Source organism: Tachypleus tridentatus, chromosome 12, assembly GCF_004210375.1.
Source record: "Tachypleus tridentatus isolate NWPU-2018 chromosome 12, ASM421037v1, whole genome shotgun sequence".
Classification (NCBI taxonomy): Eukaryota; Metazoa; Arthropoda; class Merostomata; order Xiphosura; family Limulidae; genus Tachypleus; species Tachypleus tridentatus.
In genome coordinates, this window is record NC_134836.1 from 27,129,237 (window position 1) to 27,145,814 (window position 16,578).

Here is a 16,578-nt window from a genome sequence, read left to right on the forward strand (position 1 = left end):
AATTTTATAATACAACTTGCTGTACACATGTATTAAAATACGAAGTATTATGTATGTTCATTATCTTAATCCATAAGTATTGTAACACATCACGATGTAGAAACATTATACCACAGCGTATTGTAAAGATAGGAATTAACAATAATTTATTATATCACACATTGCTATATCCATATCACACTAGAAGTTATAAGATGTTATAGAAATTGTCAGTGAAACTTCCACAGTTATTTTCAAGAAACTGTGTAATTTATTTACACGCGTTGTTACATAATGAACCCTAGTAATTATTACACGTCTCTACACGCGTTGTTACATAATGAACCCTAGTAATTGTTAGACGTCTATACTAGTGTTGTTACATGATGAATCTTAGTGGCTGTTGCTCTCTACACGTGTTGTTACATGATGAATCTTAGTGGCTGTTGGTCTCTACACGTGTTGTTACATGATGAATCCTAGTAACTGTTAAACGTCTCTACACGTGTTGTTACATGATGAATCTTAGTGGCTGTTGGTCTCTACACGTGTTGTTACGTGATGAATCTTAGTGGCTGTTGGTCTCTACACGTGTTGTTACATGATGAATCCTAGTAACTGTTAAACGTCTCTACACGTGTTGTTACATCATGACTACGTCGCAGTAATATTATTTCAATTGACGCAAAGATATCCAGACTAATAAAGTTATGATGCGAATACCTTTCTGGCTAAATTTCAATGTTGGAGAGGATATGCACCCACTGTAAGTTGCAATATTAAAGCGTGTAAAGAATTGTTTTGTATTTCAGAAGCCAACAAACCTATGGAGGATGGACAATGACACTACACATATATGGAAAAGATCTCTAAGACTTGTGAAGGTTCGCTGTTGTCCACAATATCCTAGACTCTCTCCCTCTTCAATCGTTTACGGTGTTTGTGAGGTAAGAATTTTTCTGTATAATTTTCCTTCAAGATTTGCGAAGAAGTTCTCGTATGCCAAGATACACATTTCCAAACGAAATGATATTTTGAGGTGCTTTATGTAGATACGATATTAGCTGTTAGGGTTAACGTCAAGGTGCTTAATTACATGTTTATAATTATATATATATATATATATCATTTATTTCGTTGCGAAAATGAATTATATCTCCGGGGGAGACGTTATTTTATAAAAATAACTAACTCGTTACGAAAAGAAACTCGTATATGAATTTTGTAAAAAGCTGAAGAATATATTTCATAATGAAGATGGTAATAGGTGTTTTTGGTCACGTGGCTGGCAGAATATACTGAGATTAAAAATTCATGGAATACCGTAGCTTGTAATACAGCTTTTAAACTATTAAATGACACGAATGCTCTGCTCAAATCTTGATTGTTTTTATATTTTCTCAAATAGACTGAACATTTCTGAAACTAAGAAACCTTAATGCATCTGAATGGCGAACGCAAGTTTATCCCATGATTAATGTTGTAGGTCTTATATTTAAGAGTGGCCTGGAATGGCCAGGTGGTTAGGGCACTCTACTCGTAATCTGAGAGTAACGGGTTCGATTCCCTCTCACACCAAACATGCTCGCCCTTTCAGCCGTTAGGGCCTTATAATGTGACGGTCAATCTCACTATTCGTTGATAAAAGAGTAGTCCAAGAGTTGGCGGTGGGTGGTGATGACTAGCTGTCTTCCCTCTGGTCCTACACTGCTAAATTAGGGACTGCTAGCGCAGTTAGCCATGCTTTGCGCAAAATTAAAACACATATAGACGGTATAAATGTATGCAATCTCGAAAAGAAGCAGCGGGGCTAGGGTATGTAATCTCACTAATTACTCTTCTCAATGATGTTTTGTTAATGATTCTTACATGATAGTGCAATGGTCTAATTAGTCATGTTTTGTTAATGATTCTTACATTTTAGCGTACAATGATGTAATTAATCATGTTTTATGTTAATGATTCTTAAATGATGGCGTACAGTGGTGTATTTATGTGTACAAAATCTTAAAGACTGATATAGATCATTGTATAAGGGTAAGATTAATTATTTCTCTTAAATTAGACAGGTAGCGTTAGAACTTTATTTTTACCGTTTTTGTTTAAAAACTGTGCTGGTCATATACAGGTTCTTAGTCCTAGTTATATACAGGGTGGCCCGTAAGTCCCTATCCATCCATATGTTATTATGTTATATTCAATAATACTAATGATGAGTTGAAGGCAGCTGTTACCACGGCATTTGGTACAATAACCCCTGCTATGTTGAGGAAAATGTCTCACAGAACATGACGTCGCATAATATTATGCAACGACAATGAGGGACAGTACACAGATACACTGGATACATAAGATATATGGATGGGTAGGGACTTACGGGCCACCCTGTACTTTACCTTAGATTTTTTTGAAAGTAAGTACTGTGTCTCAGTTAACTAACCTGTCTGGACTTCTTCCCAGTTACACAACGTACGTGTTTAATATCTTTTATAGTATCAACAGTATTGACTTGTGTGGCATTTTATTTTTCAGAAAGACGTACTTTACCAACACCTGCGTATTGGGTTCTTGTTTACGAAATGATGACAAAAAAAACAGGTATTCCGAAGTCATTTAAGACTAGTCAGTTGTCATTTTAAGCGAAAATCATGTGATTCCTTTGTTATTACTTTTTGTCTAGTTTACATCCACGTTTTTTAACACACAAACGTGCGAATATAGCACTTAAATGTAACATTCCAGCCCATCAAATGTTTGACTTCAGTAAAAAGTAAATAATTTTTCTGAAGTATAAATATTGCGCAACAACCACAATTGCCTTTATAGGATACCTTCAGTATCTATGTAAGTTTATCGGAATGTAAATTACATAACAGATTTATGTATTTGAGGGAAGGGGCGCCCTAGTCTCCACGTTTTACATTTGTGTTGTATGCGACTTACTGGCCGAAAATATCTTCTTTTTAAATTATTATTTATGAGGTAATCTATGTTTATCAGTAATTGTTTAGAAGACAAAATAAGTAAACCTTATAACCGTGCACTTTCGAAAGGCTTATCTCTCTTCATCAGACTCAAACTGGTAGAGTAAAATGCTTCTTTTTGTTCCAGTCAGAGATACAATGAATAAACGTTTTATTGTTTATCATGGTTAAAAAATAATATAAGATTTGCTGTTTGCGTATGCGTGTTCAAACCAGTGTATCCAAGTTCCAAGAATGATTAATTTGTCATTTGCATATTTGCCCTAAAAATAGATATGAACCTAAATTTTGTCATTTGTTATCGTGTTTTGGGAAAAATCCACCACTCACTAGTAACCTTAGACAAGGTCCCCCAGTGGCTCAGCGGTATGTCTGCGGACTTACAATGCTAAAATCTGGGTTTCGATACCCGTGGTGGGCAGAGCACAGATAGCCCATTGTGTAGCTTTGTGCTTAATTCAAAACAACTACAACAACCCTAGACAACGGTAAGTCCAAAAAAACTAGACTAGGCTTCATGTATTAGTGTAGTTTGTATGAAACGAGTGGTGTTTTGAGTTGTCACCACAGCGAACCTATATTTATATACGATTGAAAGAATGTGTAGCATTGATGCTACTAGTTGAATTATCACAATCTGTCTTTGATTCTCATTTGTCACTCGAAATACTAGTTTGAGGTAGTGTATAAGTGTTGGAAGAGACAACAAAGTTCTCACAATTAAAACTGATATTTGTCTGACAGAGCGATATAGTGTAGTTGTGTTGTGTAAAGGTCAGTGTTGAACGTTAAACTCGATTTGTTTTAAACTACTTTGAAGAGTGAAATTATGTTTTACCGGGGGGGGGGGCTTAACTAACGGATTAAGCTATGTGAACTAAAGAATTCCTTTTATGGATAATTACTTTGCCAGGATTCAGCTGTCCACCTCAAGGTCACTAGGTGTTGATGCCCGTATCCAAGCTGTGCTAATTTCACCCTCCGTCTAGAGATTGTACCTGGCCCCCTAGGGATAAACGAACTTCCGTTGCATGTTAGACTCAGTATTTTAGCCTCCAGGATTGGCATGACGCCGTTTCCGGTCTGATATAAAACAAATGGTTATGTAGAAAATTTTTGTCCTTTTTCATCCATTTATTTTACATTGTTTTTAGTGCATGATGTAAAATTTGTAACACACTGAAGTAGAATGACTATTTCTGTTTATACATGTCGGCACCTTTATTGTACAAGATGAAGGAAGTGTTAAAAAACTATTTGCAGCATCTAACAATGGTGAGTGTCAATTACATTTAACAATAATGAATACTAACCATCTAGAACATCTATGAATATTGAACACAGGTAAAACAATGAATATTGACCATATGTAGTAGTGGTAATGTTTGTTATGTATAAGAACGGCCAACACTGGCCACATGAAACAAGGATATCATGTGTGATATTGTAAATGTAAATAACTGGAGAATGATAATTATCCTGATACACTTTGTTCCGCGTGTTGATTTTTGTTGATTCATCTGAATGAGCGAATTTTATACGAGCCAACAAGGTTTGTAAAAAAAAAATATATATATATATTTTTATTTTTCTATACAAAGGATATCACCCTTGAATAGAACATATCCAGCTGTGGCTGCATGGAGTAGCGTGTTTCAGGATTACACGTAAAAGTCTGATTCGATTATCTAGGGTGTTTCCCTTTCATTTCCATTTTTACTCCGACGTATCATTCTTGCCACACTTTGTTTTGTCACCTTTGCTTTTATTCTTTTGCTTCAGTCAATCTGCTATCTTTTATATAGAGAATTTTGTAACTGCCTTTTCCTGGTCATCTTATTCCAGTATTATGCCTTGGAGACGTCGGCTGTAGAAGTTGGGCTAAGCTCTGGTTTTCACTGAAGAATGCCAGCTGATCTCTGTCATGTGGTCACAGCACTAGAGTTTGTATTGTTTTTGTAATGAATATCCAGTTCTTTGGTATCTGGTTATCGTTAGCCAGCACTTTTTGTTTTTCTCTTCAATCACAAACTTACCAGGTGTAATGTGTACTGTGTTACTGAGCATAGTAAATACCCAAACTGTGTAATAGGCCTAAGATGATATTTAAACAGGACGGTAACACAAACCCGACGTTAACAACATTTGTGATTTTTAGGTGGGTTTAATAGAGCATAAGCAAAATGAAACCTTGGTCATCTCTGTGATACGGTATGTCTAACGATCCATAACCAGAGTAAAACCTTGATGTTAATTAAGGCTGCTGCTATTACTTCTACCTGAAACCTTATAACCAAACTAGAAACCATTGTTATCTACTTTAAACATAAGTAACTATGTATTTAGGGCGTTAGATTCGCAATCTGAGAGTCACGGGTTCTAGTTTTCGTCTTACGAAACATGTTCGTTTTTTCAGCCTTTAGGGGTGTTATAATTTTACTGTCAACCCCACTATTCGTTGGTAAAAGAATAGCTCAAGAATAGGCGGTGGGTGGTAATGACTAACTGCCTTCACTCTAATCTTACACGGCTAAAATAGGGAGGGTTAGCGCAGATAAAAATTAAAAACAAACCAAACCAATCAAAGTGTGGCCTCAGAATACTAGCTAGCTATTTATGGTAAGCAAGATCCCCAACTTTTTCTAGATCTTCAATAAACTCAACCGTCTGGGATAACCAAGTTTTTACTTTTTTTCAGCATTTGAATTATCTTAATATAAGGTTTGTTTATTTTCGTGCCATTGTTTTCCTTTCGTGTAACAGGGTGCGTCACCTTTTACCCTCCGCTGACTTTTAGCGGTAGTTCAAGGAACTCTGATGACGAGGGTTACCAACCCGTTAATTAAAGTCGGACCTAGATTAATCTCGATTGTTGAATGATGAACATACATCTATTATGATAAGATCTGTTTTCCTTTCTTCTCTAGGGGAATTCCACAAACAGTAAGTAACATAAAAATATTCAAATAATCACAGGTCTCCTATCTGTATTATTTCTTATTTTAATTATTGTTTGTTTAAAATTTTACGCAAAGGTACAAAAGGGATATTTGGTCACAACTGTTCCTGCATTTACAGTAATAACCTAGAGGCATATACTTAACAAAACCACCGCCAACTCTTGTCTGACCGAATAATGGGGCTTGACACGCCCTCTCTCTCTGCCTTATAGCGCACCAACGGCCCTAACAGTAGATCGCGTTTTTGTTATTGTTTTCTCAATAAAGGGACGCTAACAATGAATCCTCATATTTCCAATCCTCGTATAAGAATCTCTAAACCATACCAAGTTACTTATTTAATTTTCATTTCTCTGAAAACTTAAGAGATCTAACAAAATTCTGCTTAAGAACATTGCTTTATAAACAAAACCAAAACTCATTGGCCTTTTTATTGTATTATGAATTCTAAAAACGACGCTTTAAATTGGGTAGATAGTGTTAATATCAAATTAACTACGGTTTGTAGAAGGTAAGAGGACTAACTAGGGTTATCACAGGATTATATATATATTAAATGATAATATATTTACTTATAATATGCTTGTAGTTTGAATGATGACGACGTTTAATAACATCAGCTTTTATTTTTGAGCTTATGATGACTTGGAATATCCTCAAATTCGTGTCAGTCTATTTTTGTTTGTGATTACTTTTAATATTCTCAGATTGTGTTGTTTTTTGGTGGTTTTTTTTGGGTGGGTATAATGACATGGCATACCCTCATATTGTTTTAGATATTTGATTCCAAAACATTCGTAAAATATCGTTTGTTGAGATTTGTTGTATTTCACTTATTACTGATTTTTATTATTATTTTTGTCTAAAAAGTTTTCAGCTGCAGGTGTTTGTTTCTATCTATCCGATAAAAGATCCAGGTTTGTTTGTTTTTCTCTCACGACAATCCACCCAGCTATTCATGGTTGCCATTCAACTAAACCACCCTACTGCTTCTATGACGCCACCTATATCTACCCAAGCTATTGTTTGGGAGTGCCTAATCCAGCCTTCTCAGTTTTCTTGCGGAGAGCTCAGGTTTCTTGAGTGTTTGCGCGTCTGGAAGCGCCATCTGTCACCCATCCAGTATCCCTCTCTCCTCTCATGTACTGTCAACTAAAACCTTTTCTAAAAATCTTGTTTCTATCGATAACATTTTGATTTTAATTCTTATTTTATTTATCAATAAGTTATGTATTAGTTGTCTTCGTGACAAGATAAAGGATTTTGTTTTACAATTTTACATCCTTTTTGTTTTTTCATGTCCATGACACAATAATCTAGCGTAGAATAGGGAATTTTGTCTTTACCATGCTCTATTTTTTATAGAACGCAAACATATAGTGTACTCAGCTTGTACTGTATAGTGCTTTGTTTCGTCTTCAGAACTTGGTAATCTGGTATCGAACACAAAGTTTTGCATCCTGAATTTAACAAATATAGTTATACCACAGTGAATTTTTAAAACAACCCCTTTCTAAGGTACATTTCTTAATTTTTTGTATTAAAGTAGTTTTGTCTGCATTTAGGGCTCTTTTCTCTCAAAGTTTGGCATGGCCAGGTGGTTAGAGCGCTGGACTCGCAATTTATGGGTCGCGGGTTCGAATCCCGTTCTTACCATACATGCTCGCCGTTTCAGCTGTAGGAGCATTAAAATTTGACGGCTAATCCAGCTATCCATTGGTAAAAGGGTAGCTCAAGAGTTGGCGGTGAATGGTGATAGCTAACTACCTTTACTCTTTTATTTCAGTAATAAATTAGGGATAGCCAACGAAGATAGCCCTCGTGTAGCTTTCCTCGAGATTCAAAACAAAAATCTTTTGTCAGAAGTTAATTTTATTGAAATATACAATTTTGTTTGTTTGTGTAGAATTAAGCACAAAGCTGCACAATGGGCTATCTGTGCTCTGCCACTGGGGGCGTAGAAGTATGTTTGTACACAGCGTGACATTGTATGGTAAAGTCTAAATCTAACAAATTAAAACTAATAGTCCAAGAACATTATGTTTTCAGTACTTCTGTGAACTTCAAAAAGCAGTTATGACCTTTTTATTTGTACATACACAAGACAATATTGTTCACAAGAAGAAGATGAGGAATTTGAAACAACGAAGTGGCCTTGTTAGCGAAAATAGAACAAATAAACTATAGCACTGAAATGGTTTTATTAGCGAAAAGAAGACAGGGAAATTACACCAATGTAACGGTCTCGTTAGCGAAAAGGAAGCAGAAAAACTATAGCATCGAAACGGTCTTGCTAGCGAAAAGAAGACAAAGAAACTATAGTAACAAAATGGCCTTGTTAGCGAAAGGAAGAAAGAAACTATTCGACGAAATAGTCTTTTTAGCGAAAAGAAGAAAGTATGTCAATGAAGTGGTCTTTTTTTAGCGAGAAGAAAGAAACTATAGCAATGAAATTGTGTCATTAGCAAAGACGAAACTTTAGGATCGAAACGGTTTTGTTTGCGAAAATAATGCAAACTGTAGCATACTGAGGACAAGTAAAATGACGAGCGCGTGAAAATTTTGAAATGAATTTCAAATAAAGTGATATTGTTTAATGTGAAATATCTAAAGAACTACAAGATGATATGTCTGTTTCAGATACTCGCGCAAAGCTACACAAGAACTATACGAGGATTCCCTGATTTTCAACTAGAAAAAAAGAGCACCCACCAGCCAACTTTGGTTATTTCAATCACACTGTGACTGAACGTCAGTTTTAAAACCATCCACAATACCAAAGTGTGAAACATGATTTTATAATAACGGTATGCGAACCACAGACTCGGATTCACAGCTCGTTACTCTAACCATTAGGTCACGCGCTGCCCATGTAAATTATGAATAGTTTCTCAAGCTGTTTGTTTGGTTGTTTTTTTATGAATTTTGCCCAAAGCTTAATTTACTAGGGTTATCTGCGCTAGCCGTCTCTAATTTAGGGGTGTAAGACTAGATGGAAGGCAACTAGTCATCCCACCCACCGCCAACTCTTGAGCTACTCTTTTACCAACGAATAGTGCGATTGACTGTTACATTATAACACCCCCATGGCTGAAAGGGCGGGCATGTTTGGTGGAACGGGGATACGAACCCACGACCGTCAGATTAAGAGTCGAGTGCCTTAACCACCTGGCCATGCCAGGCCTGTTTCTCAGACCACTAACAGAATGTTATGTATTAAAAGTGTAAATTATGAATAGTTTCTCAGACCACTAACAGAATGTTGTGTATTAACAGTGTAAATTATGAATAGTTTCTCAGGCTACTAACAGAAGTTTGTATATTTACAATGAGATTATACGATATTTCATTTCGACATCTTTTTTATTTATTTTTTTTGTTTCAAGAAAGCAACCTTGTTCTTTAAATGCCGTGATAACCATAATGGAAAACACCGGTTCAGGTTTAGTCGTGGAAGGTTCTCGAACACGATGTTTTCTGTTAGCAGCCAGTGAAGTGCTTTTCAACAGTAAAGAAACGTGCTTCTTCGTCCATGTCTTGACAGCCTTGTCTGTGTAATATAATTCGTATTATAAGAACAAGTGATTTATTAGAGGAAAGTGTCGAAATAAACCAGTCTTGTACGAAAGCGACAAGAGTTGGGTTTGTGTTTGTGATGTTTCCGTTTATTTAAAAAATAACTTTTTGTTCTAACATATTTGTCGCTCTCATAGCCAGTCTCAGTAGTAATGACTTTAACGTATGTTATTCACGAAATTATCAAGACTCATTATTGACTATGAAGCAGGTTTAACTCATGTTAAATAACTTAGCAAAGTCATGGATGTGTGTCGTTCGGCGGTTATCAAAAGGAAATATCTTTAAAGTACTCATCGAAATGAAGAATGAAACCATCTTGTTTTTGGATCAACATCCCCCATCACCAAAATATGCAATATTTGAAATAATAGACAGGTTTCATAATTTATATTGGTTGATTAAGGTGGCCTATTTATGTGACATTTGTGGCTTTTTAAATGCTTTAAACCTAAATTTACAAGGTGCTCACATAAATATTTTTGAAGTTCACGAAAAATATAAAAAAGCTATAAAAATAACTTGTGGATAAATCGAGTTGAGAAGAGAAATTATAAGTCCTTTTCTATTTTAACAGAGTTACAAAACCAAGATGTATAGGGGATATTCCAGATTAGATTTTGTCATTAATAAAAGAGCATCTTTTGGGGCTAAAATCATGGTTGTTGGAATATTTTCCTCCAATTGATAGCAGTAAAATGTGGATCAGGAACCTTTTCTACTGTTGATACGGAAAATGAGGAAGGACCATAACTCAGCGAATCAGAAATTAATTTTATTATCGAACTGTTCTGTGACGTTGCACTGAAAGACCGATTTAGTCAAGTCTGTTAATTACTTTTTTACTGAGCTGCCGTCCTGTGTATCCAAATTTATCAGTGAGATTTCTTATGCCCTTTGTCACATTCATAAATGACAGTCAGGTTTCTGAACGTTAGTTTTCTTAAAAAACAAGTACAGGAACAGATTAGATGTCGAGCCAGATTTGAGGATTAAACTAACTTTTTTTCCTCCTGATTTATAGTTGCTGTGTGATGAATAATAGCATCATCCTTCTTATCAAGTAAGTTATTTCTTAAAAGAGCATTAATAAATAGTTAATATAAAGATTATATAACAATAAAGTATAACTTATTTTATTTCTCTTTACATAATAGTACTATAAAACACCTGTGTATTGTATAATCGATGATGTACTGATAGAACCATTGCTTCCAGCTTGATGTTAAGGCTTAGCCATGTTTTAGCGGGTTATCCCATTAGGTGTTTGAGGAGACCGGACCTCACGAAAAATTACAAAATGAAATCGGTCCTCGGATGGAAAGGTTTGGGAAACGCTGTTCTAGATGGGTTGGTCATGAATATCATAAGATAGTTCCTTACACCGGAAATAATATTTCTGCAGTTTACAAGTAACATGTATTTTATATTTGATTGTTTGTTTTTTGAATTTCGCACAAAGCTACTCGAGGGCTATCTGTGCTAGCCGTCCCTAATTTAGTAGTGTAAGACTAGAGGGAAGGCAGCTAGACATCACCACTCACCGCCAACTCTTGGGATACTCTTTTACCAACGAATAGTGGGATCGACTGTCACATTATAAAGCTCCCACGGCTCTAAGGGCGAGCATGTTTGGCGCGACGAGGTTGCGAACCCGCGGCCCTCAGATTGCGAGTTGCGCGCCTTAACATGCTTGGCCATGCCAGGCCCTGTATCTTATAAATTTGCTGAAAATAGCTTGAATAACACCAATAGAAATTAAACCATTAGCAATATGAGTTAGATAATTTTTGTTGTTTGTAAAAAGAGCTGTAAGATTTTAAAAGTAAACTGTTTGAATAATATGAGTCAGTTTTTTGTTTTCGTACGAGGATATAAGATTTGCCAAATTAGAAGCATCTTCGTTGTGTAATACAATAAAGGTGTGACGATAATGGTGTATGAAACTCTCACATTATATATGTCACTTATTTAAACATCATCAGCTGACTCGAAACTATAGTTGAACTCCAACTTCATATCACAGGCTTGCAATTACCGTGAAATATTTTTATTATATGGCAAGTCCTGTACATATAATCCGAAAATGATATCCATTTCCCTCCATCATGAACAGGTTTTTTACAAAACGTTACACGTATATTTATATCAGTGCATAATTTTTGTTGAAATCAGGTCACGTTTTGTGATGCTCAAAATGTTGACAACCGCTGACCATAGCTTTCTCTAGACTAATCGCGACGCGAGTCTTATCAATTGTTCCATAACCTAGACTCAAGGAATATAATAAATGTTCATTGTTGTAAACAAAATAATAATTTGATCAAAGCAAACTTTTTTTTTCTCCCTATTTGTAATAAATCCTTACCTGATAGAAAAAAATGAGTATTATTTTCGTAGTCTGTCTAACTGAATTATGGAAAATGTGTTATTAAAACTAAACTGTCTTTTATGGAGTTTACATTGGAACCCCTGTGTACTCAGGACTTCTCTTTTTTTAGGTCTATACTACTTGCGATGAAGGTTTCCTTATGTTAATGGGTTTTTTTTTTCTTTTCGAATTGATTAAAATCTATCGACATATTTCGTTATTGCTTATTGTGCAATGTCTTTGTACTTTCATTTTACGATTTAATCCTTTTTTACTTACTGGTGGGTTTACGTAGCAGTAAACATTATAAAAGAAAGAAATAATAGAAATTGAAAAATTAAATCAACTTCAAGGAATAAGTAATTAGAACGCTTCACAGAAACTTTTAACTAACTGAGTATTTTAAATTTTTCTACCACATGTGCTTTGCCATTAGTCGTGATGTGACTGATTCCATCTTATAACCGATAGAAAGCTGAACCACTGAAGACATTCCATAGATTCGAGAAACGTAATGCATATTTCAACAGAACATTGGTCTGTCTTCTTCAGGTATGTATATATATACCCCCCCCCCAAAAAAAAAAAAAAAAAAAAAACTTTAATATGCTAACAAAACTTTGTTTGCCAATTTATTATTCACCAAGTTGTTTTGGTTGATGAGTGTTGCACTGACGTCATAGTTTTGATAGTGACATCACAATTTGCGTTGAGTATAACATTCCCAGATTACCTTGCCACTATTTATAAATATTACTAAGCCTAACCTTAAAGTCGGGAATCAGGGCTGACCCAGTTTTCAACAAGTACGCTTTATATTTCCTGTTTGTTGAGTTCGTACCTCCAATAATGCGAAAAGTTCTAGGATAAAAACAGTTCCAACAGTGCAAGTTAAAGTTTGCTGTAACTTCAGTGGAACTTACTTTATGTAAACATATCTAACGATTTTTACAGCAAGAATTTAGATTTCATTTGTGGAGCTCACAAAAACTGCATTCCGATATATTCATGAATGTGCAACGATAAATAAAGGATGAAACACAGGTTATATATCGTAAAGGATGAAACACAGGTTATATATCGTAAAGGATGAAACACAGGTTATATATCGTAAGGGATGAAACACAGGTTATATATCGTTTTATATTCGTTTGAATTTTAGAGCTTAGAGAACATAGTGGTTGTGTTTAATTTCTATTGAGTGTTTTAAAATATTCCAGGATATTTTCGTATTCAGATTGGGCTAATAGTTGTTTTTGTTGCTACTTTTGAAATATCTAGATTGGACAAATTTGTAATTTTTTAGGTTGTTTTTACATATCAATAGTCAAACATTTCCTACTCATCAGTATTGTTCTCTCACAGAATAAATTATGTGTATGTATTACTACAGCAACATTACTCGCAACTGAGATGGATATTGTTATCTATCTGTTTATACAGCAACACTAGACACAATCAAGATGTATATACTGAAATCTGTCTCAATATACATCAACACTAGTCACAACCAATATGTTATACTGTCATTTGTCTCTGTTTATACAACACTACTCACAGAAAGGATGTATATTGTCATCTGCCTGTTTATACAGTTACACTAGTAATAACCAAGATGTTATACTGTCGTCTGCCTGTTTATACAGTTCCAATAGTAATAACCAAGATGTTATACTGTCGTCTGCCTGTTTATATAACAACCCTAGTCACAGCCAAGATATTAAACTGTCGTCTGCCTGTTTATACAGTTCCACTAGTAATAACCAAGATGTTATACTGTCATCTGCATGTTTATATAACAACCCTAGTCACAGCCAAGATGTTAAACTGTCGTCTGCCTGTTTATACAGTTCCACTAGTAATAACCAAGATGTTATACTGTCGTCTGCCTGTTTATACAGTTCCACTAGTAATAACCAAGATGTTATACTGTCGTCTGCCTGTTTATACAACAATCCTAGTCACAGCTAAGATATTAAACTGTCATCTGTCTGTTTATAAAATGAGTCTAGTCATAACCAATGTGTTATACCGTCATCTGCCTATTTGTACAGCACTAGTAACAACCAACATGTACACTGAAATCTGTCTGGTCGTACAGTAACACTACTCGCAATCACGATTTCACATGTTACCAAGTTAACATGTTTAAATCCTATTTTTATGTGTTGCTTTTAGAATGATAACAACTCAGTCTCGAACTTTCGAAGTAAATCATTCTAACTACATTGTTTATCTAATGCACGTTTCTGTGTGAGAAACTGTCTGTCTTTGTTACAAAATAAAAACTTTACAGATTAAAGGTATGCTAGCATGCAAAATTTTCTAAAGTCAACTACAGTGAATTTGGTGAATTTTATTTTATGGTTAGTAAAAAATAAGAAATAATACAAAAACGTTACTACTCCTTTTGAAGGAAGGAAAACAGAGGAAAAAGAGGAACCATATATATATATATATATATATATAGCGTCAAGTACAGTTCCTTATATGAAATATTTTATTGAATATCAACGTGTTGGTTGTAAAGTAGAGTCTCTCTCTGTGTGTGTATGAGGTCTTATAGTGTAATAGACAGTACCTTCTGAATGGAACTACTCACGGTTTCAGGTGAAACCAACTGGTCATGATGGATCCGTAAAAACGTGTATCTTAGAATCTTGCATCTTAGATAGCAACAAAAATTATGACTATTGCGAATTTAAAAAGCTTATATAAACTGAGAGGTGTGTTTTATTTTTTAAGTCATGTTTTATGTTTCCTTTAGACAAAAAGACATGTTTTCTTCAGATAAAAATAATTGTGTTCTCAGAGAAGTCCGCTGGTGGGACAGCAGTTAGCCCACAATGTGACCTTGGTTTGAAATGAAAACCTCTTCAAAGAAAAATATTACAAAACATTTGCTCAGCTTTCGGTGAACAGTAAGATATGTGGTATTATTATTAAACTTTTCATGTACGTATTTATGTTAAAAGGTGATTTTATATGTGATTTCTTTTTATATGAAAGTGGCTAAGGACGTTATTTGATAGTAGAAAAACATACTGAGTTTAAGTTAGCGATAATTGAAAGTGTTTCAACTTACACAGTTTTTATGGTTGGTAGCTACACCATAATATCGTGTTCAACAAACGTTTGGACAAAAAATTGAGAAAAACGGCCTTTATACTCTAGACATATATAAAATAATTTAATTTGTTATAACCAACGTTTCGACTTTGCGGTTTCAACACAACTGTTGATAAAAGAAGTATTTCTTCACAATTTCGTTTCACTAATACTTAAATGATTGACTTTTGCAAAGATATTCAAAATACTGTTTGTTTTAATAAGATTTTTATTACGTTCTCTTTTGTACTTCTGTCTTTTTTTTTTTTAGAAGCTCACATTTCTTTTTCATGCCATATATAAAAGCTAACACTTTGGTGGTTGATTTTGATGTGTAATTTTACTGCTACATTTGAGAGCAGTATTCCACTGATTCCATATTGATTGTTATGGATTCTAAGTTTTCGGTATCGGTGAGAGTAAAACAAAATAATTTATACCAATGTCTTATAGTATACAAAACATTATCAATCCGCCCCAAATGCAATCCATAATCAGATGAAGAAAGTCAGGTTTTCATGTGTGTTGGAGAAGGGGGATGTACCGCCATCTGTTTCATGAACAGTGATTTAAGAAAAACTTCCTGGCCTTAGGCTTATGTTCCCATAAATTCTGTCATTGCAGCTAGTGTGTGGTGGACAGATGGTCTACTACTGTACATTATGAAACATAGAATATCCGGACATTTCTTTGACCTACAGACAGTTTAGAGTGTAGTTACTAGCCCTCATTATCCCTAGGCTAGTTTCTAGTGATGAATAGATTTGTCCCTGCGGACAGCGTCTATATTAGCGCGAGTAGTTGTTTAGCGGGTAATAGCGCATGACGCCATGTCGACTTTTTCTCCTGGCTGTTTTTACATTATGTCATGTGCTATACCACTGGTACCATTTATGTCTTTATCTGTGGGTTGTGATAATCAATTTATTTAATATATTTAGAACAGGATCTGAGTGTGAAAAGTATGACATTTCGTGTTCTTTGCATTGCCTGATTGCTGGAGCGCATGAGATTCATAAGAAACAAACACAAATTTAAGAGATTGATGTGTATAAGAGCTCACTTATTGCTAAAACCAGTTATTATAGTACAGGGTACTGATGACATTCTGTAATTTCTGCTTGTTAACGGACGCGGGTTTGTTCTATCTATGGAACTCTGTTCTTCGGAGTTGTGGAAGATCCAGTTTCGAATCTGTGCAATATTGCTAAATATTCCCCACTCTTTAAGCTATGGGATGCATTATAACAGTAACATTCATTCCTTTCACTTCGACCGTGTACGGTTGTAGAAGACCCAGTTTCGAATCTGTGATGCATTATAACAGTAACATTCATTCCTTTCACTTCGACCGTGTACGGTAAAGTACAGCTGATTGGCTGATTTCTCTCTGGTCAGTAGTTCAAATTTATGGACTGTGGTAAATGGTACTAGTAACTTTACAATAAATACAAATGCCTCTTTCCAAGGAACAAGAAAATGAAGTGATATAATTTATGTTAGAAAAAATGTCTGTCTTCAACAGTTAAACCGAAGATACATAACTTAATGACTATTACAAAAACAAAAAGGCCTGATAAACATGTAAACAAGTTAGTGT

The 16,578-nt window shown here is 34.8% G+C and overlaps 1 long non-coding RNA gene across 2 annotated transcripts in view; it reads left to right on the forward strand.

The window, feature by feature from the left end:
• Positions 1-16,578, forward strand: part of LOC143235407 (uncharacterized) — a 262,811-nt gene that overhangs the window by 76,028 nt on the left and 170,205 nt on the right. For both annotated transcript variants that reach the window (XR_013019165.1, XR_013019166.1), the window contains exons 2-3: positions 792-926; positions 2,512-2,577. This is a non-coding gene — a long non-coding RNA (uncharacterized LOC143235407). The remainder of the gene's footprint in view (positions 1-791; positions 927-2,511; positions 2,578-16,578) is intronic.